The sequence below is a fragment of the Macaca nemestrina genome, chromosome 5 (assembly GCF_043159975.1).
Source record: "Macaca nemestrina isolate mMacNem1 chromosome 5, mMacNem.hap1, whole genome shotgun sequence".
In the NCBI taxonomy this organism is placed as follows: Eukaryota; Metazoa; Chordata; class Mammalia; order Primates; family Cercopithecidae; genus Macaca; species Macaca nemestrina.
In genome coordinates, this window is record NC_092129.1 from 38,660,180 (window position 1) to 38,684,120 (window position 23,941).

The following is a 23,941-nucleotide window of genomic DNA, read 5'->3' on the forward strand; positions in this document are numbered from 1 at the left end:
GTCACAGACTATCTATACAAATCATTAGCCAGGCCCATTCTGGTCATCTCTTGCTCCAGACATGCTGGGTAACAAATGTATTGTTTGAATTATGCCCACCTGGAGGAGTTTCCTTCACCACTGCCCTTCTGGGTGCCTAAGTAGGGCTGGGATAGCAACCTGTGCTGCAGAAGATGGATTCTAGAGAGGCCTTCCATGCTGCAGGAGCCTGTCAGGGAAGCATGCTGGAACCAGAAAGTAAACCCTTTTCTATTTCAATGCCTCTCTAGCATTCTCTGTGGACAGAACTTTATTGTGGTAGGTACACCTACCTACCACATAGAGAATGCTGAGAGAAGTAGTAGAAGACTATTTTAAGGGGTCAGATCCATCTATACAGAACAAGAATGAAAAGTGAATTTGGAACTGAGAGGCGATTAATAAATTACAGCACAGGTACTATAGAGCTGGGTAGCTTAGGTCAAAAAACTACTCTGTCAATCACCGTGGCTATTGCAGCTCCCATTTGGTCTCTTATTAGACTGGGGATAGGCAGAGAAGAAAAGTAGTTCTCCCAAAATAAGAGGGAGAAGCACTTTCCCCAAAAGAAGAGAGGCGTTCTGGGCTAACAAAAGAAAAATGTTCCCTACACTTCACCCTTTGACTGCTCAGTGCATGCATGAACACACACACACACACACACACACACACACACACACACACACACCCTGGTTTCTCCATATCCAGTCCCTCCCTAGTGAGAGGAGAAAACTCAGTCACATCCCGATATTGAATCCAGCCTCAAATTCAGGATCTTTAAGTACTGTCAATCTTGATGAGGTCCAGATGTGGCTAAATAATGAATAATGAATTTTTCCCCAGAGCACAAATGTATGTTAAAGGTGTGGGGGCTGGGGGGCACTAGATAACAAAAACTAATGAGAAAACAGAAATAGGAAAAGCAACATACAATGGTTGTGAGTATATACCATATCCTGCTGGACAAAAGTAAGAAGAGTAAGAAGGACTTCACTTCTACAACAAAGAATCAAGATCTCTGTCAGCCAAGCAAAGTGTCAAGATTTTCCTTGTCTCAAAGATCCTGCCTTAGAGGTGTAGTGAAAGGAATCCTGGTGGCCATTAGGTAGCCATCTTTCTACAAGGAATGGAGACTGGGACGTTGCCTTTAAGACAGCACAACAGTAGGTACCTTTGGCCAGGCTGAGGTGGAATTTCTGGCAATACCTTAGAATATCACTTGGCTGCCAGTCAGTACCATTTGGGGAAATCCATTAGCTTGTTATCAGAAATCTCACTAAGACTTGAAGTTCAAATATAGACCCTGCCCTTCCTGTTTTAATCTCTTGAAAACTAGCCTGGCAGATCCATGAAATCTCCCTGGATAATGGCTTTTGTCATAGGCTCTCCAAGGGTGAGGAAGAGAACAGGCTGGGATTATGAAGCTAGGTTATCGTATTGGATGCCAGCCCTTAAGTTGTATACCACTCAACTGGTATAATGGGAGGAATTACCTTTTTCTATTGATAAGGAAGCATAGCAGAAGATATTTGGGAAGAATTCTGAGGAATGAAGCATCCATGACTCCATTGCTAATTCCTACTTAGTGTATTAACTTATGGACGGCAGAAAATTTCGTTATTTCACTTGGCAGAGTAGATATTAAACCTCTAGCGAAAGAGCTCCTCAACAATGCTTTGTAAATTACATCTCACTATTGATGGTTTCTTTCAGAAAGGCCATGCTGAGTTAGTTTATCTCACGGCACTGAAGCAAAAAGTAGCCAACATATTTCAAGAGCCTGTTTGTTTGTTTTGTTTTGTTTTTGCCAATTTCCCTAAAGTTAGAGCCTTACTGGGCATAACAAATAATCCACCAGTGTCTTTCAAAGTGTCTAGGGTGAAGAATCAATTTTTGGATGATTTTTAATTATCAACCCATTGCAGACAAATATTTTCATAAATACAAAACTGCATGCTTAGATAGCCCTGTGATGTCAAATTATTAAAAGTTTCCAAATCCTCCTCTCAATTTCTATATCTATTTCATTGTTGACTAGTAGAGCTTGCAGACTGGCTTTGGTCTGTACATCACATTTTTAGTAGCACCGATAAAACCAATAAAACTTGCTACTTTCCAAGCCTGGGATGGATGACTCCTCACTGTCCCCACCTCCTTTACTAAGCCAATTCTACATTTTAGGGTTGTGATGGTTAATACTGAGTGTCAACTCGATTAGATTGAAGGATACAAAGTATTGATCCTGGGTATGTCTGTGAGGGTGTTGCCCAAGAAAATTAACATTTGAGTCAGTGGGATGGGAAAGGTAGACTCACCTTTAATTTGAGTGGGCACCATCTAATCAGCTGCCAGTATGGCCAGGATATAAAAAGCAGGCAGAAAAACCTGAAAAGGCTAGACTGTCTTATAGACTGCATCTCCCAGCCTACATCTTTCTCCCATGCTGGATGCTTCCTTGAATATCGAACTCCAGGTTCTTCAGCTTTGGGACTCAGACTGGCTTCCTTGCTCCTCAGCTTGCAGACAGCCTATTGTGGGACCTTGTGATCATGTGAGTTAACTACTACTTAATAAACTCCCATATATATATTTTATTAAGTAGTAGATATATACATATATAACAGGATATATCTATCTATCCTATTAGGATATCCTATATGTATCTATCCTAATAGGATAGATAGATATATCCTATTACTTCTGTCCCTCTAGAAAACCTTAATACAAGGGTCAGCAATCACAATTCCCTATTTCTAGGTAATCAATTTCTGTACTGATCAATAGTTTTGGATAAGAACATATACTGCATATTCTAACTTTACAATGCATTGTCTCCTAGCTGGCACGGGAATAATGGGTCACATTATAAGAGTGGTGAAGCCGATGGCCTTTGGTTAGAAGAATGGTGTATGGCATAATGTGATAGGTCTATTATTATTATTTTGTATAAATTTAGAAGTACAAGTGCAGTTTTGATGCATGGATACATTGCGTAGTGGTTGAAATCTGGGCTTTTAGTGTTAACCATCACCCGAATAGTATAATAGGTCTGTAATTAATAGGGAATAGTGCTTGCAGCAAAACCAAACCCAATTCCGGAATGAGGAACTAGTGTAGGGAAGCAAACTATTGGCTGATCCATGACAAAAGGGAGTCTAAAGTAATTGACATTCCTGCTTCTAGGTATTTGGCTGGTCCCCTTGAAAGAGAATGCCTCCTAACGACCTTAGAACTGGTCGCCATTGCTGTAACGTTGACTTTTCAGCAGTGGCAGTAGCCGCTGGAATACACTGTTTCCCCTGCCGTTTCCTTGGTAAATCATGTTACTTTCCAGCCTAAAACCCCACTTTCCCTAGCACTTGGAAGAAAGTCCAAACTCCTTCCACGGTCTACAGGGCACTGAAAGTTCAAGACCTTGATTTCCCTCCAATTTCAATGGCTGTCATTCTTCCGTTGCTCTGTTTCCTGATGCCCTAGCCACACTAATACCCCAGCACAGCAAGTACTCAGCATATCTTGTTCCCTCTGCCTGGAACACTTTATATACCTCCTTCGCACTCCCATCCCTTTTAGAAATTGGCTGAGACGTTACCTCCTAAAAGTCCTCTCCCCACCACCACACAGCCATTACTTTCTAACCCAGCCTCTTGTTCACTTTTTTCATTAAACCTGACCCAACTATAATTACTATACCTTGAAAAATAAAGTAGTACAGAAATGAAAACAAACTCCATCATTCTACAGAGCTTTCAAATGCTCAGATATGTTTCTGAACACTCAGAGGGGAAAGCAAAAAATCAAGAGGCATCCTTGGAGATCTTGTAAATAACAAAATACCCAAATGGTTGCCTACTGCCAAAACCCCAAGAATTCAGCCCACGTCTTCTCTTTTAAAAAGGCAGTGGCATTTTCATTTTTTCATCTGATTCCCACCAATCAGAGGCCAGGTACCCATGAACCCCGCTCGGCGTGGTCTTTTAATTATTAAATCAGGGCTGCCATTGACCTCAACTAACGCCAGAGGCTTCTGACTGCAGCCGAGCACTGGTGGAGAGGCCGATGCCGGCCTGAGAGTGGGAAGCGTGGGGCTGGGAGCCAGGGGCTTCCGCGCGGCGTGGCGTGGCCCTCTCAGGGCCGTTACGCGATTTTCGCTCCCGCGGACAGCGCCTCTCAGACCACCCCCAAGGGACCCCGAGGACGCACTCGGGCCCCAGCGCGACGGTTCAAACGGGCCCGTGTGCGCCCCCGGGGTCCGCCGGCCCCTGCAGCGCTACCTGGGCGCAGAGCTGCGGAGGGTCTCCGTTCCTAGACGTCCTCCTACCCCGGGCGGCCTGAGTCCTCGCCAGCATCCGCCCTCTCCCACCTCCCATCCTTCCTGGAGCCGCCTCTCGGTTCCCGAGGGACAGTCCCAACCGCAAACCCACGTAGAGTAAGGAATGTGGAAGGAACAGGCGACAGAAGTGGCATACGCTCCTGCGTTATCCCTCCGTCTCGCCACACCTTGTGCCTCCATCTCTCCCCGTTTCCTTCCCTCTGTCTGTCATCTGTCATCCCCTGTCGCTCTAAGACCAGGATTCCAGTTCGCCTAGTGAGGAATCTCACTAGGGGAATTTATCGCAGCATCATAAATTAACGGGTTCATTTTGACTGAAAAAGCGAAGGAGTTTTTTCAGGCAGAAGACAAGTCTCGTCTGGTCGGTAAGGACTAGCTTTACCAATTGTATAATGGGGGGTGGGGAGAACCTTTTGTATAAATTTAATGAGCTAATGAGAAAGTTCTACGGTTTTGACAAAAAAGTCCACCTAAATATTCGGTTGTATGCCAGAAATTACTACACATGTTTTGATATCAACTAAAAATATACAAGGGATTCATGGTGTTTTCAGAACCCTTTCAAGCCGTTCTTAAACAAAAAAGTCTAGTCCGATGCCCATTAGCACCGCCCCCATCCCACTTCTCACCCCACGCCGCGCCCAGCGGGGTGGGCAGGAGCGGCCTGATTTGGGGACCAGGAAGGAGGAAGGAAGGGTGGGGGCGGGGGACGGGGAAAGTGACGGGAGCAGTGAGAGCCGGAAATGAGTGGCTAGCGAGGCACCCAGGAGCGCCCTGTCCGGCGGCGCTCTAGCCCACGCGCGCTGTCTCTATGCTACCCAGCGTCTGGTCTATTTATTGTCGCGGGGAAGCGGCGGCCGCCTCGCACCCGGAACAACAAAGCAAGGAAGACGGAGTCCGAGCCTCGGGGGCTCCTAGCAACGGGCCGGGGCGGGAGTTCCATGGAGACTGGGGAGCGCGCCCGTCTCATCCTCATCCTTGTCCTCCAGCTTTTCCTTCGCATCCGACGCAACCGGCAGCAGCGCTGCCGCCGCGTCCTCAGCCACCGCTCCCTCTTCCCACGGTAACCCCCTAGGCGACCCTGGACTCGGGGAGCGCGGGCGGCTGAGCGGCCTGAGCACCGGGTGCGGGGCGGGCATGTGCGGAGCTCGGGCCAGACTTGGGGTGGGATGTGTTGGGGGCGGGCGACTGGAGGGCAGCCGCTGAGGTGGGGAAAACCGGTCCGGTGGCCGAGGGAGGGCTCAGTTCTGAAAAGGACCGGGCGATATTTGGCGATCTTGTTAGGGATAACGGGTTGGGGGTGGGGCGTCCGTACCTGGGAGCGTTATCGAACCTAGTGTAGGATAAAAAAAGACGGGTTATCTTTCGTTTAAGCCACCACTGGGAAAGACAGGGAAGGGAGATTCCTCATCTGTCTCTGGAGCCATCACCCAGGGGAAGAGGAACCGTGCAAAGATGCTAGGGGTCCGTTGCTTCTCAGAAAACTTCCAGCAGCCTCTCTAGTAGCTCCCCAAAAGCGGCTTCGTCGGTTTCTGGTTCTGGCAATGCCGGCAGCCCCGCTTTATTTTATTATTATTTTTGACCAAAATTAGGATTGATGGAGAAGGATCTAGAACTGAAGAACAGAAAATGAATTGTGGGTAGGGCTAAGCAGGGATGAGAGTCGGGATAAGTGGTAAAAATAGCCAATAAAAGCCCTAAAAGTAAATCTAATAGGGCATGAGGGCTTAAAAAGAAAATCTCTCCTGCCGAGATGTGCATCTGCAGGCTCTGTCAATGTGCTCACTGCAATAAGACTCAAACTGCAGTCAGTCCACATCTGTGAGCTCTCTGACTGCATCTGTCACCTGCAGTTCCAAAGCGACACTGGCAGTAAGTGCCTGAGCTTCTGTATGTAGGGTTTAGAGCAGTGCCTTAAAACTGTGACTCAAGAAAAGGGAGTAAGCTTGGTGGTTTGTGTGTGTGTGTGTGTGTAAGCAATGTGGATTCTCTGGGAAAATTTAAAAGGAGACATAAAAGAAGGTTCAGCTATCCTGGCATAATTTCGCAGTCTCTTTGAGAAAATGGCAGTTCATTCCAATTGAGAAGTGACTGTTAACACTATCTGGCTGAAAGACTTATTCACAGTTTGGTATGCCCAGTGAAATACCAGTTTATGTTATCTCTTTAGTCTTACATCACAAGCTGCTTAATGGTTTTATACTTTTCAGAATCAATTTAGGTGAGTAAATGATGTTTTCCTGTAGCACAATGAAAAGGCCACATATACATACAAAGTTCTTTATGTAAAGTTGAAGATTAAAGATGGAAATAAAATTGATAAATCATAGGAGCAATTAGGTGAACCACAGCTTCTGTTTGTCCCCCACCCCTTTTGTTAAACCTGACTTCTCTTAAGCAAAAAGGTGTCATCCTTTCCCCAGCCTCCTCTTTGCATACCCTCTGCCCTCAAAATCAGTATCAGAAACTAGTGACCTACTGCTGTGTGCCCTTGATTGGGTTGACTTATTCCTGAATGAGGGCTAGCCAGAATATAGTTTTAACTCAGGCGTTTTCATCTAAGCTTTTAATATGGAATTGAGGTCCAGTGTCTGTTAAAGGAATTTCAAGAATTGGACAGGATGGAAAGTGTGAACGCTGGGAAACTTAAGTTGCATTTTAAGACTCTAAGAAGAAAAAGATAGATTGATGAATCAAAGACTGTTGCTTAATCTTTGTAGCAGTTCTGTGAAAGATATGCTGAGATAACCATACTTGAGGCTGCGGATGTTGAGTCCTGGGATTATCTTTGTGCATATGAGATTTGACGAAGTGTCCCTCAACCTTAGTGCTGCTATCAGACTCACTTGACCTAGACCTTGTTTGCCGTTGTCTGTCTCTTCATTGTTTGAGTGAGGGTCAAGCCCTAGCTTCCACCTTTATGAGCAATCCAGTGTCTGCTTTCCCTGCCCTCCTACGCCCCAATACTCCCAACTTTGGTGGTGGTTTAGTTACTCTCTTTTCTTAATCATGTCCCAATCAAAAATGATTTTTTATGCTGTATCATTTCTGTTTCTTACGGCATTTTCAACGTGTCTTTCGCCTGCATATGCGTTTCATTAATGTGATTTTATCTGTTGCATTTTCCTTCTGTACCCCTCCTCTTTATTTGGAAAATTGGAGTTGTCAGGTTGGATGTTCTGTATTCATTCTGAATAACTGTTGGTTGTGAATACAACAGGTTAAGAGCCTGTGCTGAAACTCAAGAGCTTATATTAAAATAAGGTATATTAAAATTTTTGAACTTAGCAGAATGAAAGACGTTAGAAGTCCAAATGGTAATACTGTAATTGTAGACAGTCACTTTTAAAAAAAGTATTGCAGAGCCTGTTGTGTGTTTTAAATTGAACCTTAGATTTTCATGATTCTTATTCTAAAAAAATTATTCTTAAAATCAATCTTGACTGAAATTATATTCTGCCAAATTTGAGGGAACTACTTACACTGATTTCCCCAAGTTATTCTTAACATAGAAAATTGTCACATCAACATTTTTGTGGATAAACACATATAGAATGCAGAATTTGCTATGAAGTAGAACAAATATTATGAAACGTATAGCTGAATGTATTTGGAGAGAGTTAGTTCTTCTCGTGGACGTGGCACATTATTTAAAAATCAGAAAATATTGTATAATCTAGTTGAGTGAACATGAGGACTGGTTTTAGATGGAGGGGACCAGTAATAACCTAGGTGATTGATTTCCTTGTGTTTCATCATAGACCATGTGATGAAATTATTGCTATAAAATACAGACATTGCAGCTGATTTTTAGAAGAATTTATAGTAGAATGTTTCCACATTGTCTCTGAGTTAAAATCTCTGGTGTTTTCAAATTTTAGCTGTGTTGTGACATTCAAACTAATAAAGATATACTGAAACTTACATCCATTTTGTTGCACCTTCTGTATGTCTGGTGTCGTGTCAGGTGTGCAAAGCTGGATGAAAGAGGTATTTCCCTTCAGGTGCTTTTTGTGCACTTGCAGATAGCACAGAAATGTCCTATGTGTGTAACAAAACGTGACACACACAGATATGAATTTTAAATTATTACATACTGCCTGGTACTGTTGTTGTTGGTGAATGGACTTCATCATACCTGCTAAATTAGAAGTTTCTTGAGGATCAGGAGTATGAGTTGCCATCATATTGTATGTTCCTGCCCTGTGTGTGTATTTTGAAGATTATGTTGTTAATAGAAGGAGGTACATGTTTGTTTATTTCACTTCAAGAGCTTAGCTAGTGTATGAAGGGAACCTTTTTGAAATCTAATTCTTGATGCCTAAAATTTCAACTTTGTATTCTGGCTGTAGGCATGCAAATTATAAGCAATGACACTTTCTCAAGTATGATTAGAGCCTTCTTCTAACCAATTCAAACAATAAAGATAATGATGGACTCCCTTCACTTGAGTAGACACGATATTTGCTCTTGTCACGTGACTACCACTTTGGGAAATTTCAAAAGGATGAGAGACAGTATACATATCTAAGGTTTTCCCAGGCTATGTAGACAGATTTGATTTTTGTATTATTAACCAGTCAGTCTTTTCTTTAGAAGACAGATGGAGTTTGTGTGTTTGTATAGTTGCGAAAAAGCAAGATTCCGGCAGTATGTCTTTAGTGGAAAGGAATCAGGTCACATCAGAAATTCTACTCATCTGTGACTAAAGGGGGATAAATTTGAGAATTTGGTTTAAATGGCTGGTTTTGTGGGTTGAAGCATGCTGCTATGGATCCCATTAAATGTTAAAAAAAAAAAAAAAATTCAATAGGGTGATTTCTGGGGCAGTTCAGGTGCCTGTATGTGGGAGTCAATAATGAAACTGTTTAAAATTTCACCAAAAGTACAGCACAGAAGATTGGCTGTTGGTTACTTTTACCATCCATTAATAAAAAAAAAAGACTGAAAACCAGATTTTTGAACTGGTTTTAAGGACAGAGTTTTCTTAGGACATATGTGGATGACTTCAGCATTGAATTGTGCTTAGCACAAGATAGACATCTGTGTGTAGACATTGGCCCATGGTATGTTTTGGTTTTTTTAACTCACTAGATAGGACTTAAGTCTTAAAAGCAGTAAAAAAATTTGTTACTATTAATAAAATGGTTCCAAAGAATCAGGTGTTAACATTCCCGCTCCTGATAAATTACAAGTATTTTCATTGTGAGACGAGTTTTGATGAGAATCACTTACTTTTCCTTGAGATTGGGGTTGGTACAACACTTAAAGAGTACGGACTCTGGGTGCAGGCTGCCTGTGTTCAGCATCATGGCTGTGCTTTTAATTAATGGCATGGCCTTAAATATTAAATAGCTTTCTCACTGCCCGGAGGCCCAGTTTCCTCTTCTGTACTAGGGGGTTAATACTACTACTACCTTACAGGGTTGCTGTGAGAATTAAGCATAAAGCACTTAGAACTTTAGTTAAAAGCTTAAAAAAGTGTTAGCAGGTGCTAGTAGCGGTGGCACTGGATAGTATATTAAAGGTGAACTGTAGGACCACTTGGATGCTTTGTTTCTTTGGTTGAGAGGCTTTCTACTGGAGCATTGAAATTCTTTTTATTTCTGATCACTGACTGTTGGACTCATCTCTGCTGTTAGGCTTTAGGAGGGGGAAGTACTTTTTTAAGTTTTGAATTGTCACACAGGCATCTGGTTATCACCGATGGCAGATGGACTAAGTAAAGAGAGACATCTCTGTTTCTTGGAAAAGGAAGGCCAACAAAGCCTGGGCTGGCACCGTGGTGCAGCTATTGAAATACTGTTTCCCTGTGGACTTGACTTGTTTAGCTGTATGATACTTCTGAATAAAAGGAATAGACCCCAATGGTTTCATTTAACAGAATTAGGCTTTCTTTAGAAGGCACCATTTTTTACTTGTATAATCTTAGTTGATGGTAAATTTGAAACTTGTATCAGTGTAAAGCCATGTATTGTGAGCTTTCTGTGCCACTATAAATGTTCTAATAGTAGTTTTTTTTGTAATTTTAGTAGTAGCTAAAATTGCTGCTCTGCTCCAGTAATTCAAGTGGCTCAAGAATGACTTCGTAGGATTGCAAAATTATTTGTCTATGGTAAGGCTAAAAACAAATACTGAAGCTACCTAATCAGGAAAATAATTTGATAATTACAGTTTTGTTTGGGCTGCTGCTGAAATAGCTAACTTTAAAAAGTGAAGACCAAATGTTTTAGTTCAGTTGTGTGGACATTGGAAACTGCTGACTAAAAATAAATGTTTCTGCCTAAACAAAGTGAATTGCAGACTGATCTTTCCTATTCTGGCTAATATCCAGGTCTTGATTTTTAGTTGAAATCTATTTTTATAAAATATATACTATAGAGGTTTATATGAAATTTATTATTAAAAGCATATTTTGCTTTAAATGTACAGGGTAAAGTGTTATATTTCCTTCTTCCATGTTGTGCTGGTTTTATCTGTTTCAGCTGGTTTTTCTAAGCTTCCACACACTAAGGAGATTGGCAAATATGCTTGTATTTAGAGGTGTGACTTTTGTTTTCCTGTTTAAGAGAGGAAATGATCATGAGTGTTGCACCAAATAGATAGAGATATATATTTCCTTTAGTTTTAGATACCCTGAGGACTGTGCTGGGAAATTTTTTTCGTTTGAGACAGACTCTCACTCTGTCACCCAGACTGGAGTGCAGTGGTGGTGTCTCAGCTCATTGCAACTTCCACTTCCCAGGTCCAAGTGATTCTTGTGCCTCAGCCACCCAAGTAGCTGGGATTACAGGCATGCGCCACCACACCTCACTAATTTTTATATTTTTAGTAGAGGTGGGGTTTCCCCATGTTGACCAGGCTGGCCTCGAACTTCTGGCCTCAGTGATCTGCCTGTCTTGGGCCTCCCAGAGTACTGGGATTATGGGCAATGGGCACAAGCCACCATGTCTGGCCTGTGTTAGGAAATTTTTAGGAAAACAAGTTGCCAAGGTTATCAGAACTATAGTCCACAATAAAATCTTGCCTGTTTTGAGACGACATTCTGTCGAACACATTGTTAATGTTTCTCTAATGTTCTTTCTTTTTTTCTTTTTTTTTTTTTTTTTTTTTGTTGTTGTTGTTGTTGTTTTGTCTGTTTTGGAGATGGAGTCTCGCTCTGTTGCCCAGGCTGGAGTGCAGTGCCGTGATCTCGGCTCACTGCAACCTCCATCTTCTGGGTTCAAGCGATTCTCCTGCCTCAGCCTCCTGAGTAGCTGGGATTACAGGCACACACCACCACACCTGGCCAATTTTTTTTTTTTTTTTTTTTTTTGTATTTTTTGTAGAGATGGGGTTTTACCACATTGACCAGGCTGGTCTTGAACTTCTGACCTCAGGTGGTCCCTCCGCCTCAGCCTCCCAGTGTTGGAATTACAGGCGTGAGCCACTGCACCCGACCACCTAGTGTTCTTTCTGTCACACTCTTTTTCAGGGACAGATGTTGCTGTCTTTCAGATATGAACATAATAAAGTCAATGTGTAACCCAAAAGTGCAAATAGGAAGATGGAGATTTGATTTATGACTGTGGACAGCATTTATAGAGCCTGTTACTGTTTGAAACTCAGTTAATGAACTTGAAGCTTTTGTGGAACAAGAACCACCCCATCCTTTTTAATTTGTCAGATACTTCTGGTGAGCCGCAAGTGTTTTTCCTCTCACCTACTAATGGCTGCAGTGTGTTCCTTGGGCATTTCCAGTGACTTGTGTGCGTGTACAACCTAGGAAAGTTGTAATGAGCATACTTTAATTGCTTGTGGGTTGACCACATTCCAGGATCTTTGCTAGTTACAGATTAGGGTGGTTGCAGGGATCACAAACAACCATATTGAAGGCACAATGACTAATTCATTAGACCTTCCTCAACAGAAATTAGCGTGCTAATCTTAAAGGTACTCTGTTCTTTACTATTCTTTTGTAGGGAGGTGGTAGGGGGAGGCCTTCAGTAAGGGATGCTGAGTGGCTCAACAGATTAAAAGCTATATTGCTAATGGAATCTGTAGGTCCCAGGATAGCAGAGAAAGCCTTTGGCTGACAGCCTTTTTTTTTTTTTTTTTTTTTTTAATTTTAAGAAATTCAACACTACTCCTTGGCTGTGACCAGTAATCTTGAAACTTCCACTTCAGTGCGCAGTGCAAAACAACTCGGATAATTATTTAATTTGTCTGTACATTTAGAATATATGCCTCTTGATTTACTCTTTCTAGGCCTTTGGTTTTGGCCTCTTAAAATTAGAAGAGTTTCAAATGCCTGAAGCCATATTCTGAATTTGTTTGTCTTGGTTATATACTTTTACTCTCTCTTTGGGAATAGAGGAAAAATGGCTTTATCATCATACCTTGTTTAACTGAATGGTTGATATCTTGGAAGTGACTGACAGGGTGGCCATTCTCTGATGACCAGCTGTAGTGGAATTAGCTATAGGCTATAGAACATGGGTGAGTTCGAATCCTTGGGGATGAAGTAAAGGAGATAGTAACTTTCAGAGGATGAGAAAAGGGAATATAAAAAATGCTGAAGGTCAGTAGGTGTGTTTCAATTAAAATAATTCTTTTCTTACATCTGAAATATGTTTTTGTATTTGTAAAAGCTCCTGGAACACAGTTGCTCTTCAGGATTTGGGGGTCTGGCCTAAAATGATTAGTAACTTGTTAAGTGTAGGAGCACTAAGTATAACATACCAGAAAGTGAAATAAGGTAAGAATAGGATACTGTTGGAGAACTTGAGTTGGTTGAGGCTACTCAGATTCTTACTGCTGTAGTGAAAGACACATACCTGCCCCCAACCCCACAAACCATTTTCTCAGTTGTTCTTAAGGTATTCATTTAATTCATCAAGTTTTTATTGAGTTTAAGACCAAATGCCAGCAATTGAGCCAAGTTCTAAAGACACGTATTTAAATTAAACAGTTATCTTCAAGGAACTTGGTGTCTGCAAGTTCAGTAAACACTTACAACACCAACAGTACCATTCATTTACTGTGGCCTCTGCAGGGTTGCTCTTCTCCCAGTGTTTCATATGGCTGGCTACTTCTTATCCTTCTTATCCTTTAAGATCTCATTTTAAGATTCTTTATTTATTTATTTATTTATTTATTTTTTGAGACAGAGTCGCACTGTGTCACCCATGCTAGAATGCTGTGGTGCGATCTCTGCTCACTGCAACCTCCGCCTCCCGAGTTCAAGCCCCCCAGGAGGGTAGCTGGGATTACAGGAGCACACCACCATGCCCGGCTAATTTTTGTGTTTAGTGGAGATGGGTTTCACCATGTTGGTCGGGCTGGTCTTGAATTCCTGACCTCGTGTTGCGTGCGCCTTGGCCTCCCAAAGTGCTGGGATTACAGGTGTGAGCCACCGCACTCAGCCAAGAATTATTTCTTATCTCTTAAGAAAGTTGAAAGACCTTTCCTGGATCATTCCTCCTGAAGTGTTCTCTTTCGTTATCTCGTTTCCTTTATAACATAGATCACATTCTCTTGATTATTTTGTCAACCTATTTGTTGTCTTTTTCTTCCACTGAAATACAACTGCCATGAGAGTTCCTTGCCTCACCATTTTGTTCTGAGCTGTATTCCCATTGTCTACCCGCAGAGCTTGGTTCATGTGAGTTGCATACGAAATATGCAATTATGCGTAAAAGTTTCCTAGTTGAAGGAGTGCCTAAAGGACAATTTAGGCAGCTATAAAACCAGGAAATGGTCTGTTACTGGAAGAGGAATTGTGTAAAGCTGAGAATGTTAAGGTGTGTTGGAATTGGAAGGTTAGGTTATATAAGGAAGATCGGGGGTGGGAAGTCCACTGCATTCCAAGGCAAGCAGATGAGATTCTGTTTTTCATTCTAAGAGAGCCAAGAGATGCTTCTTCAGATAGGGAGACAATTAGGAAGATAATCCTGGTAGCTATTTGGTAGATGGATTAGAGCATGGAGAATGCAAGCAGAGAGTTCCATTAAAAGCCCGTAGCCATAATGACATGTGAGCTGGCCTAAAGTAAAACATTGTTGCTTTGGGTGCAGAAGAGAAGCTAGATTAAAAGTTAACTGAGCAGAGGAGAAGAATGAGAGATGAAGGATGATTCTGAAATTTCTGGTTCAGGTGAGCGAGTGTTAATTGTGGCTCACTCCATTCACAAAATTACAAGGAGATAGAGCAAGATTTTTTGAGGTGCTTAATGAGTTTTGTCTGGATGTGTTGATTTTAATAGATATGCCTAATAGATGATTGGGAATATGGATTCAGATATGTGGTAGGTCAGGATTGATGTAGGAGCCAGCCACAAGCTCATAGATAGCAACTGAGGCCTGGAAAGTTTAAAGAGGAAAAGGATTTCAGGCAGTGGTTTATAACCTTTAGCAATCTTAAACCCATTGGTAATATGAAAACAATGGCCTGCTCAGGTACACATAGATTAGTGTGCATGCAATTTCAGGGGGTTCCTAACCTCTGGAACCTATTTTTGAGCTTTTCAGGGTCTGGCATGGATTTCAGTTAAGAACTTCTGACTTGAGGAACAGACATTTGAGATGGGGAGAGAATTCAGTAAAGCTTCCTCAGAAGCCAGGGATAGGACATGGCAAGGGAGCAGTTGAAGAATCAGAGGTTCCCAGTGCTTTATGCTCTAGAGTAGGAGGGAGTTTCAAGTGTGCCATTGAATTCAGCAATGAGCCATTCATTTGTAACATTTTGTACTGTGTAGAGGCAGAAGACAGATTATGCCGGTTTAGAGCATGAAATGGAGTTTGGGAAACAAGGGATGGTAAACAGAGTGTAGAAGTCTTAATGTTCTCTGATAAACAGTACTGATAGAAGAATAGAGCCCTTTTTAAGGACTTACAGAAAGGGAAATTCTATTATTTTATTTGCCTATGATGGTGTTTCAACCCAGTAGTTCTCAACCGACTACCCATTAGAAACATCTTGGAAATGTTTTCAAAATTAGGGCCCTGTCAAGGTCAGTTAAATCTGTATCTGTGAGGTTTGAGCATCTTCATGGTTATTATCTTGTTTCTGTTGTTTTGTCTTTTTGTCTTTTTATTTATTTGTGTAAGGCATAGTCTCACTCTGTAGCCCAGACTGGAGTGCAGTGGTGTGATCATAACTCACTGCAGCCTTGACCTCCCAGGCTCAATCCTCTTGCCTCAGCCTCCTGAGTAGCTGGGCCTATAGGCACACACCACCACATTTGGCTAATTTTTGTGTTTTTTTGCTGAGACAGAGTCTCCCCGTGTTGCTCAGTCTGGTCTCTAACTCCTGGGCTCAAGCAACCTGCCCACCTTGGCTTCCTAAAGTGCTGGGATTACAGGCATGAGTCCACCAGGCCTGGCCTTGTCTTTTTCTTAATAGTTAAGAACTGGCGGGGTGTGGTGGTTCACGCCTGTAATCCCAGCGTTTGGGGAGGCTAAGGCGGGTGGATCACAAGGTCAGGAGATCGAGACCATCCTGGCTAACATGGTGAAACCCCGTCTCTACTAAAAATACCAAAAAAAAAAAAAAATTAGCCGGGCATGGTGGCGGGCACCTATAGTCCCAACTACTCGGGAGGCTGAGGCAGGAGAATGGCGTGAACCCGGGAGGCGGAGGTTGCACTGAGCCGAGATAGCGCCACTGTACTCCAGCCTGGGCGACAGAGCGAGACTCCGTCTCAAAAAAAAAAAAAAAAAAAAAAAAACCAATGTTCCGATCAGAAAACTTCCTTATCACTCTTGTGTGTTCTGTGTAAGAACTCATTCTTTTACTTGTATATTATCATCAAATTTCTCACCCTCCTGTTGTGCTAGTGTTCTTAACTTCCTCACAGACCATAATTTCAGGTTTTAAAAATGTATAGCTTTCTTCTGATCTCTAGCCAAGTTCTCTGTGTTTATCTTTTTTGAGTGACGTACCCTTCAAGCAGTTACTCAGATCTGACAAGTTCTGAGTAAAATAACAAATTCCTAATGGTTCTTACATGTGGAAAGAGTGTTCATTATGTAATCATATTTGTTTTGTTTAAGTATATTTTGTACTGTTTTTTAAACCAGAAATGTTTGAACTCTGTTTTTTTTGTTGTTTTTTTGTTTTTGTTTTTTTTTGAGACAGAGTCTCACTCTGTCACCCAGGCTGGAGTGCAGTGGCACCATTTCGGCTCACTGCAAGCTCCGTCTCCTGGGTTCACGCCATTCTCCCGCCTCAGCCTCCCAAGTAGCTGGGACTGCACGCGCCCGCCACCACTCCTGGCTAATTTTTTGTATTTTTAGTAGAGACGGAGTTTCACCATGTTAGCCAGGATGGTCTCGATCTCCTGACCTTGTGATCCGCCCGCCTTGGCCTCCCAAAGTGCTGGGATTACAGGCGTGAGCCACCACGCCCGCCTGAACTCTGTTTTATTTTCCCAAGTAGCTAATTTCATAATCTGACCTTCCTTTTCTTAAAATGGCATTTGTGTATGACATAGACCTTAAACCGGTTGTCTATGCTAGAGCATTCTATATGAGGAGTAACCCTGTAAAAACAGTTGAAACTATCAAAAGAGGAAGTTTCACTTGTGTATTTTCCCCATGCAGTACTTTCTCTTGATTAAATTCTTGATGAGTTATCAGTGCTTCAAGTTTGAGCCCTGCATTCACACCCTTGAAATAAATCAGAATATAGAGAAGCTTGATCTTGATGCCTGCCAATTCTGACGCCAACTTATGAGAAGATTTATTCAGTCGTTTAGCTACCATAGTGAATTAACATTTACATTTGCAAATTAAAATAATCTTTTAAAAATTAGGCAGTTTCGTTAGCATTAATTTAATGGCTACATTAGTCTTACAGATTTATAGTCACTTATAGGTAGCTTAGGACAAATATCAAGCTTCTCTGTAAAGAGATGAAACTTTTTAGCTTTTGAAATTATAGTCCATAATATGGGAAGTAGGGACACATATAAGACCTGCTCAAGAAAGCAAATACCTTACAATTTAAATGAAGTGAACAGCATAAACTTGTATCACAGTTTAATATCCAAATCCATTATGCTTCTAATTTTCCTGCTTTTTTGCAGGCACCTAATGAAGTAAAATTTAGTGTAATATCTATTTCATAACATATAGTAGATTTGGTCAATCTTTTCCTGTTTCCTTCACCACCTTCCCTGTTCCCACTCCCCTCAGCACCACCAAAAAAGAATGCCATGATCAACAGCTATTTGCTTTGATTTGATGGTTTTGTTATTGTTGGAGTTTTGTGGGTTTTTTTTTTAAATTCATTGCTAAATTTAGTGCTTTTTTCAGTACTCATTTCACTTAACAGATACATCAAAGTTGTATTCTTTATTTTTACCACTTGCTTTTAAACTTGAAGGAATATGATTTGTTTTTGTGTTGCAAAGCTTGAGGACTGCAGTGAGTAGCTAGAAATCCTTTCCATTTGTGAACGTTTCTCCGTCCATAGACGATGAAGAAAGGAGATATAATAATAGTAACAATAAAAACAGCTACATTTGAATGCTTATCGTGTGCAAGTACTGTGCCAAGCACTTTATATGAAATTTAATTTTCACAACACTGTGATGGGTTCTGTTTATCTGCATTATTTTACAGAGGAGGATATTGAGGCACAAAGGTGTTAACTTACCCACAGTCATATGACTAATAAGTGGTAGAGTCTAGATTTAACCCAGGCATTCTGCTGAGCTCTTCAACTTGAGAGGGAGACAGAAAGAGAATACAGAGAGTGTGTGTGTGCCTGTGTGTGTGTGTGTGTGTGTGTCGTGTGGGTGTGTGAGTAAACATTGCTTTTTAATAACCTCAAGCTTACAGTTAAACTCCGCAGACATTTTACTGAATGTGTATGGTGCATTGGGAACTGTGCCTAGGCTGGGGTACAGAAATAAGATCTGATTATGCATCTGAGGAGCTTATTGTCTACCAAGGAGACTACAAATAGGAAAGATTTCACCGTAGTTTGTAGTGTGGAAAACTGCTGTGATAGAAGTATGTATAGTAACATTACCATTGACCAAATGGGACTTAGAATAGGGACACTCTAGGTTAGTATTGAGGATCAGATTTCTGAGTTCCTTTGATTTTTAAATTTCACCCATGATGGTTTTAATTACCTTTTGTACTAGGATTTCCAAATTTTCATTTCCAGTCTTAACCTAGACCTGTCCTGAGCAATGGACTTTTAGCTGATTAACTGCTCCGTATCTCCTCTTGGATGTCTCACAAGTTCCTTCAGTTCAAAATGTCCAAAACAGAATTGTTAACCCCTCCTACTTTTCTCATCTGCCCTGCAAGCCTGCCCTTTCTCCAGTGTTTACTATCTTAGTAAATAGGCCACAAACCTGCAGTCATTCTCCATCTCCCTTTTTTCCATCTCCATATCAATCACAAAATTCTGTTCACTCTATCTCCTAAAACTATCTCTCTTCTGTCTGCTACTTTGCATTTTCAAACAGTACTACTACTGTGTTCCTGTTGTCATCTTGCCTGGACTGCTGTGCTAGACCCCCTTACCCATTATTCTCTTTCAGTCCATCCTCCCATTGCAGAGTGGTAGTGATAGATTTTTATAATGCAAATATGTGATGTCAGTCTTGCTTCTCTTTTAGCTAACCATTACTTTTGAGATAAACATGAAAATTCTGAACATGGCATAGAAGGCATGATTTGACCCCTCCCTGCATCTCTACCTAGTCTTATGCCACTTTCCTTTTCACTTTTCCTATCGTAGCCATGCTGATTCTTTCTTCAGGCCTGAGCAGTTCATACTCTTAACTCAGCTGAGAACATCTGCTGTTTCCTGAACCAAGTCTGTTCACTACCAAGTCCCTATCCGCTAGTATGGGTCTTAATGCTTAGATTTCCAGTTCATTGTTATAGAATTGATTGAATGAAGGTGATGCTGAGCTGTAGAACAAGTGGGAGTGGATCACATGTACAAGTGGGCATAAATCATTTTCAGCAGAATGAATTAGATTAAGCGGGCAAAAGGTGAATATTCTTTACATATTAGAGCTTCCATAAATCAACAAGAAATCTTAGAAGGAAAATGAACGGAAGATAGGAGGCAGCTAACAAAGAAATACAAATGGTTAGTAATATAGTCATGCATCACTTAATGACAAGGATGTGTTCTGAGAAGTGAGTTTTTTGTCATCACATGAACATCATAGAGCATGCTTATATAAACCCAGATGGTAGAATCTACACACCTAGGCTATATGGTATAGCCTATTGCTTGTAGGCAGTGAACCTATACAGCATGTTTCTTTACTGAGTACTGTAGGCAGTTGTAACATAATGGTAAGTATTGGGGTATCTAAACATAGAAAAGGTGTAGTAGAATACAGTATTTTAATACTGTGGACCACAGTTGTATATGGGTCTGTTATTGACCAAAACATTGTTAGGCAGCACATGACTAACTGTATTTGAAAAATTCACCCTCATTAGTATTCAGGGAAAATCAGTTAATTCAGTATTGCTGCTTTTCATATCTCAGGTTGTCCAAGATTTTTATAAAATCCTTTGGTGACTAGGTAAGACAGCGTGTGCATATGATCCCAATCATGTTTCATATGCACAGATAAATATATGGATTTAGAGCTTAGAACCATGTGCTTATATGAGCATAGGAAAAAAGCAGTTATCACTGTTAGGATTATGGGTGACTATTTTCTTTTTCTTTTTCTTTTCTTTTTTTTTTGTTTTTTTTTTGTTTTTTTTGAGACAGAGTCTCGCTTTGTCACTAGGCTGGAGTGTAGTGACGCAATCTCCGCTCACTGCAGCCTCCGTCTCCCGGGTTCAAGTGATTCTCCTGCCTCAGCCTCCCGAGTAGCTGGGACTACAGGTGCTTGCCACCACGCCCAGCTAATTTTTGTATTTTTAGTAGAGACGGGGTTTCATGGCGTTAGCCAGGATGGTCTCGATCTCTTGACCTCATGATCCACCTGGCCAGGTGACTATTTGAGTATTTCTTATGTAATCAGAAAATGACATGCTGTCTTCCTTAAATCTTGTATATTTGGACAATTTATCTGAAATATTAAGAAGTCTTACCCAAAATAAAACTTGCTTTTGTATAACAAGGAATCAAATGCCAAATTTCTCATCTTTGAGTTTAAATTTCCAAATGTAAGGTTGTAGTCAGTAAAATACACTTTTTTACTTTATCCACAATAGTATATTAGTTAATATTATTGTTAGCATTGACTAATACATTACTTTAATAGCGCATATCAAAATTTGTGAGTTTTTTTTCTTCAAAACAATCATGAGAGGTAAATGGTATTGTGTTTTACAAATGAGAACACGAGCAGTTCAGAACTAGTCCACTGTCGTGTAGCTTCCATTACAATTCATGTCTACTGTCTTAGCATCCAAGTGTTTTTGTTTTGTTTTGTTTTGTTTCTTTTGAGGCAGAGTCTCACTCTGTCGCCCAGGCTGGAGTGCAGTGGCACAATCTGCTCACTGCAACCTCCACCTCTTGGGCTCAAGCAATTCTCTTCCCTCAGCCTCCCCAGTAGCTACTACAGGCACCCACCACCATGCCTGGCTAATTTTTGTATTTTTAGTAAAGACGAGGTTTCACCAGGTTGGTCTCGAACTCCTGACCTCAAATGATCCACCCACTTTGACCTCCCAGAATGCTGAGATTACAGCCGTGAGCCACCATGCCCAGCCAGCATCCAAGTTTTCTTTCTTTATAGATATATTTTGGTATTTGTCGAAACAGTGAAAATATTAACTAGGCTACTGTTTAAACATTATTAAGATGAGATAGGTTTTCAATATAAGATATATCTTCTTATATTGCAAAATATTTCATTTTTTCAACCAGAACTTTTTCATGAGAGCGTAAACCATTGAACTTATCTTTTCTTAAGCAGTCATTCAGAAAATCAGTATCATTTAAATCTTTCCCCATCATCTTTTAAACACCATTACAAATAATGTCATTGACTAAAGCATAAAATACCCTTTTTTTTTTTTTTTTAGTAAATAGATGCTGGCAACCTCAGAGTTGTTGACTAATTTCCATTAAAAAAACAGTACCTTGTAGCTTTCTTAATGTAGATTTTTTTTAACCATAATTCACTTTGATACAAAATTATTCACATGAATGCTACCTGCTTAACAGTCTTCAGACTGAGTATCTTGATTGAGTCTCATAGATAGTAAGTAGACATATGTAATGAAGATACTTCAACTTTCTGTTTAACTTAATGTAATGATGGTTTTTGTACATCAAATACTTTTGCTTTCACTTAAGCATTTGTTAAGTGTTTTACGGGTGGTATAGTATACAGTCTTTTTCTTTGGAAGATACAAGGTTTTTTTATGGCCAGGCAAACTGTTTGTAAAGTTTTCTTCATGTGGCTAGACTACAAAAATGCCAACCCTGTGGACTGACTCCTAAAGTATAAGCTCTTGGGCCAGACGCAAAAATGTCCTCATGATAGAATGTCATCCTGCCCAACAAGTTCAAGGTTTTCAACTGTTAGACCTTAGTGCATCTAACTCTCTCCCATTACTGCCCCTTTGAACACAAATGCATGCTGAAGGGAAAGTGGGGAGTTCAGAATTGATGATAATTTATCTAAACTAACAGAATACTTCTAGAATTAAAATGGAAATTTACTGTATAATTCCTACGTTTGTCTAGAATGTATCTTCATCTAATATGTTAGACTCCTGGGATTTTAGAATTAGATGGGAATCTTAAAAACCATCAGTCTAGTCTCATCTTTCATCTAATGGAAGACTTGTTTTGTGCCACTCCTAACTGTTGGTTAATTATCTAGCCCTTCCTTCCCTTTTTGGACACGTATCTTCTGGAGAGCCCACCACTTTGCAGTGTAAGTGTGTGGTTTTTTTGTGTGGCTTCATGAGATTTTTCTTGTGACCTCAATTGACTCTGTCAATTTTCTTTTTTCTTCAGTTATTTGAGAACAACTACTCTTTTTCCATTCTTATGCTAAATGTCCTAAGATTTTCTTCACATAGCTCACTGTTTTTATATCTCACACCATCGTACTTTCCTTTGGATATTTGGAAATAATATCTTTAATAATTTGATAAATTCTGGATATTGCAGATATTTTAATAGCAAAGGCTATTACTTTCTTTGATCTGGACACTCTTATCTAACCTAGGTTTATGTGAGTATGTGTTTGTTTAAGTAGTACAGTACATTTTGAACCCCATGTTGTCTTAACCTTTTATTAAATAAAGTCCTAATCTTAAACAGCTGTTAGAAATTATTATGGAAACTTGTAGGCAGAAGTGTGGAGAGACTAGTGTAATAAACACTCATATATCTGTCACCAAGGTTTTATTATTATTATTATTATTATTTTGTTTTATTTTTTTAAGACAGCGTCTCACTCTGTTACCCAGGCTGGAATGCCGTGGCGCCATCATAGCTCATTGTAGCCTCAACCTCCCAGATTCAATCCACCTCAGTTTCCCAAGTAGCTGGAACCACAGGCGTGCACCACCATACCTGGCTAATTTTAAAATTTGTTGTAGAAATTGAGTCTCTCTGTGTTACCCAGGCTGGTTTTTTATTTTTTAATTGACACATGATTGTACATATTGTACATATTTATGAGGTACAAATTTGTTGGATAGTGATCAAATCAGGGTAGGGCGTCTATCACCTCATGCATTTATCATTTCTTTGTGGCAAGAACAGTCAAAAGCCTGTCTTCCAGCTATTTTATGATATACAAGACTTACTGTTCACTATAGTCACCCTACTGTGCAATAGAACACCATATCTTATTCCTCCTATCCAACTGTAAATTTATATCCATTGACCAACCTCCCTTTATTCTCATCCTCTTCTCCTCAGTCTCTCTTAATCACTCTTCTACTTTTTGCTTCTATGATAACACCTTCTTTTTTTTTGTTTTGTTTTGTTTTTTTTTAAGATTCCACATATGAGTGAGATCATGAGGAATTTGTCTTTCTGTGTCTGGCTTGGTTTAACATCATGTCCTCCAGGTTCACTAATGTCACAAATGACAAGATTTCATTATTTCTTACAGCTGATTATTCACATTTTTATCCATTCTTTCATTGTTGGACACTTAGATTGATTCTGTATCCTGGCTATTATTATAAGTAGTGCTGCAGTAAATAGCAAAGTGCAGAAATCTCTTCAACATCCTGATTTCATTTTCTTTGGATATGTGTTCAGTAGTGGGATTGCTGGATCATGTGGTAGTTCTATTTTTAATTTTCTGAGGAACCTCTATACTGTTTTCTATAGTGGCTGTATGAGTTTACTATCCTACCAACAGTGTGTAAAGTATTCCCTTTTCTTCACATCCTCATCAATACATAGGTGTTTTTGTTGTTGTTGTTGTTGTTTTTGTAATAGCCATTCTACCTGGAGTGAGGTGGTATCTCATTGTGGTTTTGATTTGCGGTTTCCTTATGATAAGTGATGTTGAACATTTTTTCATATACCTGTTGGCCATTGGTGTATCTTCGTTTGAGAAATGTCTGTTAAGGTGTTTTGCTTATTTTTTAATCAGATTATTTGTTTCTTTTGCTGAGTTGGTTGAATTTCTTA

At 40.4% G+C, this 23,941-nt stretch overlaps 1 protein-coding gene across 2 annotated transcripts in view; it reads left to right on the forward strand.

Annotated features, from left to right (window-relative positions):
• Positions 1-4,153: 4,153 nt before the first annotated feature.
• The window catches only part of LOC105465643 (TATA-box binding protein like 1), a 35,866-nt gene continuing 16,078 nt past the window's right edge, over positions 4,154-23,941 (forward strand). The window contains exon 1 of one of the 2 annotated variants that reach the window (XM_011714194.2): positions 4,154-4,716. The gene's annotated coding sequence lies outside the window, so the exon portion shown is untranslated. Of the gene's footprint in view, positions 4,717-5,186; positions 5,415-23,941 lie in introns of those variants that run through there. The other variant, XM_011714195.3, reaches the window with a different exon arrangement.